Consider the following 12,062-nt stretch of genomic DNA (forward strand, 5'->3'; position numbering starts at 1 on the left):
GCAGTAAACATAAAAACTAAATCTCTGTTGTCACCACATTTGATTCCCAACTCAGAACCAGTGGAATAGCCAGGATGCTTTCTAGTTTAGAAAAGCTCATTGACATATTTATGACTTGCTGAAAGCCCCAGTGAATTTTGTAATCCCCTTGTTTTTAACACATTTCGTACCGCTCAGGAGTTTTCTCGTGTGTTTCGTGCGCCATCTGTTAAGGACCGCACACGAGTGTTCTTGTTTTTCACGCCCATGGAAAAAGGAACGAATCTAGATACTTAGTAAATTTTGTTTGGTCCCTCTTCATAGAGGAAAATGTTTTACACAGTACCATACGTTAAAAAAGTACTAGGAACTTTAATTGTTTAATTGTTTGTTTTTGTAAATAAAAATGTTATAATTATTGAAAAACAACACCTAAAGTGCATTATGATGATTTAAATAACGTGCAGTTTGCCCAAAAACGTGCGGTCCCTGGTGTATGTCTTAGAGATTTCTATGCGGTATGCAATGTGTTAAAAATTGCCTTCCAGTTATTAAGGTTGTAGAGCTTCCTTCCTTTCCTTTCCCCTCCCCTCCCTCCCTCCCTCCCTCCCCTCCCCTCCCCTCCCCTCCCCTCCCCCCACCTCTCTCCCTCCCTCCCTCCCTCCCTCCCCTCCCCTCCCCTTCCTCCCCTCCCCGCCCCTCCCCCCTCCCCTCCCTCCATCCCTCCCCTCCCCTCCCCTCCCCTCCCTCCATCCCTCCCCTCCTCTCCCTCCCCTCCCCCCTCCCCTCCCCTCCCCTCCCCTCCCTCCTTCCCTCCCTCCCTTTTTATTGTTGAAACTATTGCAGATGCCGCCCCCTCCTTTTCTTCTCTGTATGTGGAGTTTTTTTCCCCTTAGACCCCGTCCTGAGCTCTCTCAGAGATACAAGGTGAGTGGACTTTCTGCTGCATTGTGTGCCCTGGGTAAGACACGGTCATCAGCAGCATTATATCCTAACTAAAGGCTCAGTGCATGATATTCATCTCGGGGGTGGGGTGGGGGGGGTGGGGGGGGGCGGTTCCCCTCAGCCTGGCCTGCGCCCTTTCGCAGTGCGGGAGCCCTTGGGGGATGTCTGACTGACAGCATAGGCCCGCTCCCCAGCCTAAGCCGTCAGCCAGATATCGTCAGCGCTGCCCTGGAGGTGGGCTGCTGCGCTCCCCCTGTGGGAGCACACTGACCACCAGGAGGCAGCTCCTGCATTGAACGTCTGCACCCTGGTGGTCAGTGCACATCATAGCAACTGGTTGTTTTGCTGTTTTGTCGATTTGCATATTACCCTTTTATTATATAGGATTTAGGTGTGCTGTGCCAGCACAGCCAAGGATTCAGTGTGCCTGAGGGGCGGGCGGCGAAGGATGTAGAGAAGAAAGACAAAGAGAATAAGCTGAGTCTAGGTCAGTGGTCGGCAAACCGAGGCTCGTGAGCCACATGCGGCTCTTTGGCCCCTTGAGTGTGGCTCTTCCACAAAATTCCACGTGTGGGAGTGCACGTACAGTGCGATTGAAACTTCATGGCCCATGTGCAGAAGTCGGTTTTTGGAAAGGAGATAGATGAAACAAGTATACAGGACGAGTGTGGATGGGAGAGTTGGAAGGGGTTGACCTCAGTGAACGTACTTCAATCAGATTGAAGACGTTTTTAGCAAAGGCCAGCTTAGGAGTACCCTAATTAAGTTAATAAGAATGTAACTACCTATATAGTTTAAGTTTAAAAAATTTGGCTCTCAAAAGAAATTTCAATCGTTGTACTGTTGATATTTGGCTCTGTTGACTAATGAGTTTGCCCACCACTGGTCTAGGTGTATCTTCCTGTGCCTGGCTGAGGCCACCGAGAGAGATCCAGAGGCAAGCTGAGCCTTTATTTTATAGCCAGAGGTAAACAAGGTAGTGGTCACCATAGTTACAGTGTTCTTGTGAGTTTCACTTGTTTTGGCAGCACTTGCTGCATCTTCCATAGCTCATTAGCTACCCAGATAAGATCTAGGGAGTGTCATAAGGTCAAGCCTAATTATGCTAAGAGGGCTGTGCCCTCTAAGCTAGGACTTGTTTGTGGCTTTGCCAACAGGTCAGTCCAAGGTTTAACCCTATAGCTGCTCCCTACATTTAGGAAATGGGCTTGCTAGATAATTTCAGTCCAACAACTCTAATAAATGAAAGGAAAATTGTTTCATAGTAAATTGAAAATGAATACCACTTCTTCCATGCCTTGTAAGTCTTTTCTATCATTATGATATGAACTCAAGAGATGAAGACCTGGCCAAAATACAAGTGCCATCTGTTATAAAAACAGTTAACATCAGACTTATCGAAAAAATTTCATTGGGGATGATGATATTTTTAAATGAAGAGTTTAAGTGAGAACAAGGGAACCACAATTCAGAGGCTCCATTAATATATTTAACTATTTACTTACAAATCTCTGCTTTCTAGAAAGGCTAATAGGAGGGCTGAGAAACCTAAATTCTTTATGTAAAGAGCTGCTGCCTATTTTTAAAAAATTACAAATGTCAGTAGCATCTCCAAAATAATCTTATATATAAACTAGAGGCCCGGTGCGCGACATTTGTGCACTGGGGGAGGGGGTGTGTTCCCTTCGGCCCGGCCTATGCCCTCTTGCAGTCCATGACCCCTCAGGGGATGTCCATTGGGAGTGGGCCTAAGCCAGCAGTCAGACATCCCCTGAGGGGTCATTAGCGCAGCCACGGAGGTGGGAGAGGCTCCCGCCACCACTGCTGTGCTTGCCAGCTGTGAGCCTGGCTTCTGGCTGAGTGGCGTTCCCCCTGTGGGAGTGCACTGACCACCAGGGGGCAGCTCCTGCATTGAGCGTCTGCTCCCTGGTGGTCAGTGCACATCACAGTGACCGGTCGTTCTGCTACTTGGTCGATTTGCATATTAGCCTTTTATTATATAGGATTATTATATAGGATAGGAAAGTAGGTTTTGAGATTACAAGGCTAATTGTAATTACAAGCTTTTGCTGCCTGGAAATGCCCCTGCACCGATAGTGTCTTGTCTACCCCTGAGAGGGAATGGGCACCAGATCTCAGGTTTTTTAGCCTGGATATACTGAGATGCTCTGTGCTATCCTGGGGTGGTGTGTGTCTGTATCACTGTAACATCTACCAACTGTCAGATAATATGTCTAGCCCAGCTGCTGTGACTGTGATTGGAATTGAAACATACGGCTTGTTATTAGGGCAGTGACTGGCTGTGGGGGACATGGATGTCTGTTGTTTTTCATTCCTTATTGATTTAGTGAGTTAGAATATCTTTCCTTTGGTGCTATCGTTAAATAATTTGGTACTGTTAGTCATTTCATAAGATTGTCTTCATGGACTTGTATGTATTTCCAGGGTCAGGGACTGAGAGGAAGGGACAGTAGTTTACAAAAAATATGGAGGGACATGGATTTGAGATCAAATAGGAGGTTGGGGGAATGTAGGTTTTCTCTGAATATTGAAGAAATTCTTTAAACCCCAAATTAACTTTGGAGAGTTCCTTCTTTGCTCTCACAGTAGGGAATTTAGCTAGGTGAGCCAATAACTGGAATCAGGAATTATGGGTTAAATTTTTCCCTGGAAAAGACCAATATGTGGGTCTTTGTCTGCTCTTGTCCTGCTTCCTCTAATTGGAACTGGCCTACTAAACATTTTGGCTATGTTTTTGGTCTTTATTTAATGGTGGATGGAATTGTTTTTATCATTCAGCCTGCTTATCGCATACTTACTATGTGCCAGATCCTTTTCTTGTTCCTGGGATATAGTGGTATACAAGGGAAATAAAATTCTTAGCCTTTTTATATTCTAGTGAAACCTTAAATTACAGAGTTCATTATGTAAGAGGACTAAGGTTTAGCTGTTGTTGCTGTGGCATACTGGCATGGGGTGAGAGGAGAGACTAGGATTCAAGTCCTAGTTACTGTCCTGATTTACTGCATTTTTCCAAGCCTCAATTTTTTCATCTGTAAAAGAAGGAAATTGAATATTCCTTATTTATTATCAGTCAACCATATTGAATAATTAATGTTTTTTTTTCTAGTTGTGTTATTTCTGATACCACTTTTTCTGAGCTGGGCTGCTAGCTAATTTAGTCATAGTGACCAATGTTTGTTTGCATGTTCATTAAAAACAAGAGTTGTTAAACTAAGGAAGTAGATAATTGTTTTTGGAGAGTTGATATTTCTACATGCAATTTTTTAAAAATGAGATGAATTTACAGATTTTCCAGAGCATTACTCTAGGACATTTTCATTCTCATCACAGTGAATGTCCAAGACAACATCTCTCTATATAAAAGCCCAGTGACCGTTATGGCATAATGACCTGAACGACCAGTCGCTATGACACTCACTGACCACCAGGGGGCAGACGTTTAATGCAGGAGCTGCCCCCTGGTGGTCAGTGCACTCCCACAGCGGAAGCGCCACTCAGCCAGAAGCCGGGCTCATGGCTGGTCAGCACAGTTGGCGGCCTGCGAGCCTCTCCCGCCTCTGGCAGGCTCAATCTCCATCGAACAGACTGCAGTCTCGATGCCCGGGTGGTAGGGGTGTAGCTGGAATGACCACGGATCAGCCGCTGCCGGCCCCTGGAACTCTCCCTTCGTATCCTGTGGCGACACCACACCCCTTACCGATTGCCCTCTGGGTCTTCGGATACGGGCTCGAGAAAAACTCACATACTGCCTGGGCCGGCCCCCATCTTGAGAGCGAGCATTGGTAAAGTCCAGCCCAGTGACCAACACCCACACGTGTCTGCGGGCGAGCCCTTTGCAACTTCCACTTACCACCTGGCCCCATCTCCTGGAAAGGTCGGTGTCCTGGCACCGAATACCCACTCCTGGATCCCTGCAGAGTGCTGGTCGGCTCTGGTGGGTGGAGGGGCACCAGCAAGTGCTGGCCTGACCTGTTCGGTTCAGGCAGCCCCACACTTGGGCCAGGATTTGTATGGAAAAATCACCACCTATACCCTGCAGGTACAATCTACTGCAAACAAATGCAGCGAGGAACATTTGTGTGACCGGGTCGACCTTGATACCTCTGCCGGCCCCCTGGAGCTCCCCCTTGGGCATCAGGGCCATGTTCCACCCCTTACCTATTGCCGTGTTCTTTCGGTTGCAGAACTGAAATACTAAGAACGCGCCTTACCCAGAACCGTGATCGGCCTCTCCCTCCTTCCTTCCTACCACCCCCAACTGCCACTTCCAAACTGGGCAGTCCCCACTTCCAGATAGAGTCCTGGAAAAAGTGAGAAAATCTCAATCTCATGAGCGGGTCTCCCATGCGCGTCTGGGGCTCAGCCCATTTCTCCCTTCCCAGGCCTGGCTGGCATGTGGGCTCCCATGTTCCCTGAGGATCCCTGGCGGCTCCTGCAGGTGGGCGGGCCCATGGACAGCGGCTCCCAAGGGACGGACACCTGGAAGTGTTGGTCCCGGCCCGGAGGACGCCCACAGCTCAGCCAGAAGTTGCTTTGAGGCACGTACCCCATAAGCCTACAGGTACAATCTCCAGGGAAGAGATGAAGCACGGACACTTGGAGTAACTGGGAGGAGCCTGATATGGCCACAGGGCTCCTGGAATTCTGCCTGGGGCATCAAGATCAAATCTCATCCCTTATCAATTGCCCCGGAGCTACAGAGGAAGGCAGCAATATAAAAGTGGCCACAAGGTGGCAACTAACAATCTGGGTAAAAGTCAGAGAGATGGATCTGAAGGGTGGGGGCAGGGGCGAGAGAGCACACCCACCCTCCAAGATCCCAAACTTTGTATTGCTTAGCTTGGAGCGTCTCTTATTGGGCTCCTTGTGGTGGAAGGCATCCATCATGACCCAAGGTGTCCATTGGGGACCTCCGGGCTGGCAAGGCGCGACCCTGGCCTCAGAAGGGACATTTGGAAATATTTTTTCAGGAAACTGGGGAGAAGGACAGACTCCCCATGCGACTTCCCAGCGGCTCACTGCGATGTGGAAACTCCCCAGGCACATGGGTGCGGGCTCCTGATTTCCTTTCAATATGCACGAATCCATGCACCAGGCCACTAGTTTGTTTTATAAGGTCTGGTGACACACAGGCTCCTGGCAGTAAACTTAGTGCTGAAGCTGCATTGGTGAGGACCTGGCTTTTGAAATCATGTTAAAAGAATGCCATAGAAAATAAATTTAATAAATCAAATGGAAACTGAATTCCTTCCCTAATGTCAATAGGGAACCTTCATTTCTTCTGGGAGCATATACCTACATCAAGTCTTTGAGTTTCCCTTGTGTCCTGTGCACTGGTTGATTGCAGGTGAGGAGAGTTGCCTGATTTTACTCACATGTGCCTCAGAAACACCTGTCATTGTGTAAGAAATACTTTCTTGTTTTGTATGCAATGATAACATAGAACCCATTTTGCCATGCACCTCCATCATAAAGCTCAGGGATACAAGCCTGTAATCAAGCAGAAATATGGGAAGTGAGAAATGAAACACACGTTTTATTTTCACACCTCTAAACAAGTGACTGCAAAGGATGAACTTAAAAATATTAATGCGATCGTACACTTGCCTCACACCTTTTAATAAGACGGTTTAAAAATATTTAGGGTGAATCTTCACCAGGATGCTTTAATTGCTTCCGCACAATTGAGTTGTTCAATGGGTGATGCCTCCACTGTGCTGAAGGTCCTAGGGCAATGGTTCTCAACCTTCTGGCCCTTTAAATACGGTTCCTCATGTTGTGACCCAACCATAAAATTATTTTTGTTGCTACTTCATAACTGTAATTTTGCTACTGTTATGAATCATAATGTAAATATCTGATATGCAGGATGGTCTTAGGCGACCCCTGTGAAAGGGTCGTTCGACCGCCAAAGGGGTCGCAACCCACAGGTTGAGAACCGGTGTCCTTGGGGAAGATGCCTTGGGGGCTGAGAGGCAGTGTCACTCAGGGATACATTGAGGATGATGGGGTGGAACCCCTTCAGGTCTCGGGATCTCATTTTCCTCTCAAATGCATGCTGTGGGAGTAAAAGGCCAGTGTGAGTATAATTTACATCTGTTTATCAGTGACTGCTCTTGTAAGAACAGGTACATAAAGCATCCTTGATTTTATCTCCTTGTATGTATCATATATAACAATATAACAATAGCTACTCATCCTTCTAGGTTCATTTCAGATGCCTCCATCTCTGTTACATCCCTAACTGGCCATTATCTCTCTCCATTATATATCAGGTTGTTATATTATTATATATTACATATATTTACATTATATATTAGACTAAGACTCGGGGTTTTTATGCCACTTAGGGACTGTTTGGTCTTGGGCAGATTGTGTTGCTTTTCTGTATCTTTATTTCCTGACCTGTAAAGTAGTGATAATAGGGATACCTTCTTCATAGGTCATGGTGATTCCTAAATGAGTTAGTGTGTGTGATTTTATCAACATCACTAGAGGCCTGGTACATGGATTGATGCACCGGTGGGATCCCTCAGTCTGGCCTGCACCCTCTTTCAATCCGGGACCCCTTGGGGGATGTTGGACTGCTGGTTTTGGCCCGATCCCAGCAGGCCAGGCTGAGGGACCCCACCTTAGGGGATCAGGCCGAAAGCAGCAGTCTGACATCCCCCCCAAGGAATATAGTAGTGCATGAAGTGGCAGGCAGCAGGGAGGAGCCTGAGCCTGGGCTGGGTGCCGCACCACTCCCACTCAGCCTGGCCCTGCTGTGCCTGCTGCCACTGCTGCTGCTCACTGCGGTAGCACTGCAGTGGAGGCAGGAGAGGTTTGCACCACAGCAGCTGCGCTCCCCAGCCTTGAGCCTGGTGTCTGGCGCCTGTTTGGTCAACTGAGTGGCTCTCCTGCTATGGGAGCACAGTGACCACCAGGGGGCAGCTCCTGCATTGAGCGTCTGCCCCCTGGTGGCCAATGCGCATTATAGCGACCAGTCGACCAGTTGTTTGATCAGTCGCTTAGGCGTGTGTGTGTGTGTGTGTGTGTGTGTGTGTGTGTGTGTATATATATATATATATATATAAATTTTACTTCCCCTTTAGTGCATGGTTCATGTTCTCTTTTGCTATACTTACGTATTTATTGTCTTAAATTGTGATGGGTTCCTCCAAGTCATTTTTTGTTGTTGTTGTTAATCCTCACTAGAGGATATTTTTCCATTAATTTTTTTAAGAGAGAGTAGAAAGGAGAGGGAGAGACAGAGACAGAGAGAGAAACATCAATGTGAGACACACAACTGGTTGCTTTCCACATGTGCCCTGACCAGGGCCAGGGATCAAGCCTGTAAACGAGGTATGTGCCCTTGACCAGAATTGAACCTCAGACCCTTCAGTCCATAGGCCAATACTCTATCCACTGAGCCAAACCTGCTAAGGCCAACTCAGATTTTTTTTTAACAACTGATGTGGTGCGTTGCACATGGTAGGTACCCAGTGAGCATTCTGGATTGAGTTTGGACAGAATTTTTTATTAAGAATTCAAAGCAGAGACATTCTCATTCTGCCTTTTCAAGTCTTTGAATGGATGTGGACTGGTCCTTCTCATTTGTTTCTTAACTGCTAAAGCTCTGGCACCAAGGCCGAACTCTGTCTCATGGCCACCCACTTGGTGGCCTCATAAGAAGGCCAGTCACTCAAGGCTATGGATTTCACTCTATTTTTGCTGATATTACTAGCATAAAATATGGCTTTGGATAATTCTCTGAGCAATTCAGGCCTGGTTAACACTGGCTAGTAATTTCCTAAAGTGTAACTAAGTGGCAGAAATATGATTTATGTAACATGGGCCCTTGCTAGCTGGGATGAGCACTGGAGGCCCAGCTGTGCTTCTGGAATTATGAATGCCTTTCAGCGGAGCTGCTTTTATTCCAGAGAACTCTTTTTTTTTTTTTAAACCCTCAAGTGAGTCCCCATTGTGATGAATGGAGAGGTACAGGCTGAACTGGCTGGTTGTGGATCTTTCCTCAGCAGGATTTAGAGACAACAGGGATTGGGGACATTTGGCTGGCTGCCATCTGGTTTGAAAGTACAAAATTAAAATACAAAAGTGATAAATGTGTGGGGAGGAACTTATAAAAAGAAGTGGTACTTGGCATTCCAGCTAGTCTCATGGTACTTGGCATTCCAGCCATCTCTTCTGAGGTAGGTACTTTAACACATGCAAAATTTGAATGACTTCACGCAAAAGATAGCACTTCACTTATCAACCAAACCCAATTCACTTTAGTGACAGTGTTGGTGAGCATGAGAAGCATGTGATTTGGACATGTTTTAGGGAGAAGCCAGTGTTAGGGAGCTGATGAGTTCTTGACTTTGGGCCCTGGAAGGACAAACAGCCCAGTGCATTTAGGAAGTAAAGAAGCAGCTTTGGCCCTAAGGCTCTAACTTTAAGGGAGTTTAGTTACATTTGGGCCTGTGGGACCAGGTCCAGGAAAAATGGTGGATGCTTGTCCTCCAAAGCCTTGTAGCCCAGACTCAAAAAGATATCCTTGCTCCTCTTTCCAGGTTGCCCATCTATAATAATAAAAGGGTAATATGTTTATTAGACTGGACATCCTTCTGGCCTTCTTTTCGGATGAAGCCACGGCTGGAGGGAAACCAGTCTTGGTCCCAGGTGCCTGAGGGAAGCCAGCCTGGGTCCCAGGTGCCAGAGGGAAGCCGGTGCTGGCAGCTGGGGAAAGGAAGGCCTACTCTTTCAGAATTTCATGCATTGGGCCTCTAGTCTTATATAATAAAAGCCCAGCAACTGAATGGCGGAACGACCAGTCGACCAGTCTATAACATGCACTGACCACCAGGGGGCAGATGCTCAGTGCAGGAGCTGCCCCCTAGTGGTCAGTGCTCTCCCAGAGTGGGAGCACCACTCGGCTGACCAGGATGAGTGGCTGTTCCTACAGTGGGCCAATCCCTGCAGGCCATGCCCCCACCAGTTTACAAATCCTGTGTACCGGGCATCTAGTGTAAGCATATTAATAATGCCTCTGAGAGATTTAAATAATTCTCCAGAGGAATCTGGAGAGGGTAGAGGGACCTTCTTGATAGTATAGGAATGTTAATCTTAGATATTGATTGGTTGCATATTGTTTGGCTTCTGGTTAGGCCAGAATCTTGTTGGGGGTTATGTTGTCTTTCCTTCACACCTCCCTCTTCCCTCTCACTCCCACCCCATCCCCATAGTCCTCAGTATATCGGAAACACTTTAATTGGGCTTCAGTCGGTTTTGGGTTGAACATGTATACAGCCCTTAATTGTGGTAAAATACACATAACATAATATTTTGCCATCTTATACCATTTTTAAATATAAAGTTCATTAGAGTTAAGTACATTCACATTGTTGTACAACCAATCTTCAGAATTTTCATATTGCAAAACTAAAACTATAGTCATTAAACACCAACTCCCCATTTTTCCTTTTCCTAGAAGCCACTGTTCTGCTTTCTAGCTCTATGAATTCTAGGAAACTCATGTAAGTGGAATCATACATTTGTCTTTTTGTGACTGAGTTATTTCACTTTGCATAATGTCCTCAAGATTTACCTACAATGTAGCATGTGTCAGGATTGCCTTCCTTTTTTTAAATTATTATTTTTATTTCATTGCCTTCCTTTTTAAGGCTGGGTACTATTCCATTGTACATACATACCACATTTTCCTTATCTGTTCATCTATTGATGATACTTGAGTTGCTTTCACCTTTTAGCTGAGTAATGTTGCTTTGAACATGGGTGTACAAATACTTCTTTAACATCCCTCTTTTAATTCTTTTGTGTATATACTTAGAAGTGGAATTGTTAAATTTTATGATAAATCTATGTTTAATTTAAAAAATATTTTTCATATGTTTTTATTGATTTCAGAGAGAGGAATGGAGAGGGAGAGACAAAAACATCAGTGATGACAGAGAATCATCTATCAACTGTCTCCTTTACCCCCCCCATTGGGGATCAAGCCCACAACTAGGCATGTGCCCTGACCAGGAATTGAACTGTGACCTCCTGGTTCATGGGTGGACGCTCAACCACACTGGCCAGGCAATCTTTTTTTTTTTTTAATTTAAATTATTTATTGTTTAAGGTATTACATATGTCTCCTTTTTCCTCCATTAACCTCTCCCCGCCGTTCCCACCCCTAGCACATGCCCTCACCCCCCTACTGTCCATGGGTTATGCTTATATGCGTGCATACAAGTCCTTTTGTTGATTTCTCCCCCTTACCCCCACCCTCCCCTACCTTCCCTCTGAGGTTTGATGATCTGATCGATGCTTCTCTGTCTCTGAAATTGTTTTTGTTCATCAGTTTATGTTGTTCATTATTTCCACAAATGAGTGAGATTCTGTGATATTTATCTTTCTTTGACTTGCTTATTTTGCTTTGCATAATGCTCCCCAGGTCCATCCTTCAGGCAATTTTTTTGTTTAATTTTTACTTTTTGAGGAGTCATATACTCTTTTCCACAAGCAGCTAGATTTAGATTTTTAAGAAAGTCATTCAAATTAGTTTTCGTGGGTTTTTGCTCTTCAAGCTACTTTGAGTTGTCCCTGGATAGGTGGTTTCTTAATCTTACTTCTGAGCTTTGACCTGTGTATGGCTCATTGACTCTTTTTTGTTTTATTTTGTTAATTCTCATCTGAGGATATTTTACCATTGATTTTTTAGAGAGTGGAAGGGAATGGGAGAGACACACAGAGAGAGAAACATCAGTGTGAGAAAGACACATCAGTTGGTTGCCTCCCTGACCAGGGCTGGGGGATCCAGCCTGCAACTGAGGTACGGGCCCTTGACTGGAATTGAACCTGGGGCCCTTCAGTCCACGGCCTGACATTCTATCCACTGAGCCAGTCTGGCTAGGGCTCACTTTGTAAGTTGGTGCCTCTCATTAGATTAGACCCAGAGGAGAACCTTCTCAGGATCTAGGGCTAAATAGTGGAGGAGCCAGTTGAATCTTGAAAAGCCTGAGCACAAATTTTCACCTGGTGTTATGCTTCTTGTGCTCAGATAAGGGTTGCAAGTGATGTGTCAGTCTCTCACAAAATATAATGGTATAGCTCCAAGTATCTTTCTT

At 45.7% G+C, this 12,062-nt stretch overlaps 1 protein-coding gene across 6 annotated transcripts in view; it reads left to right on the top strand.

The window, feature by feature from the left end:
• Nucleotides 1-12,062, top strand: part of AUTS2 (activator of transcription and developmental regulator AUTS2) — a 1,107,415-nt gene that overhangs the window by 157,031 nt on the left and 938,322 nt on the right. The gene's annotated exons all lie outside the window — the stretch shown is intronic.

Source organism: Myotis yumanensis, unplaced genomic scaffold, assembly GCF_028538775.1.
Source record: "Myotis yumanensis isolate MYYU_CA2020_CCGP unplaced genomic scaffold, mMyoYum1.0.hap1 SCAF_4, whole genome shotgun sequence".
NCBI lineage: Eukaryota > Metazoa > Chordata > Mammalia > Chiroptera > Vespertilionidae > Myotis > Myotis yumanensis.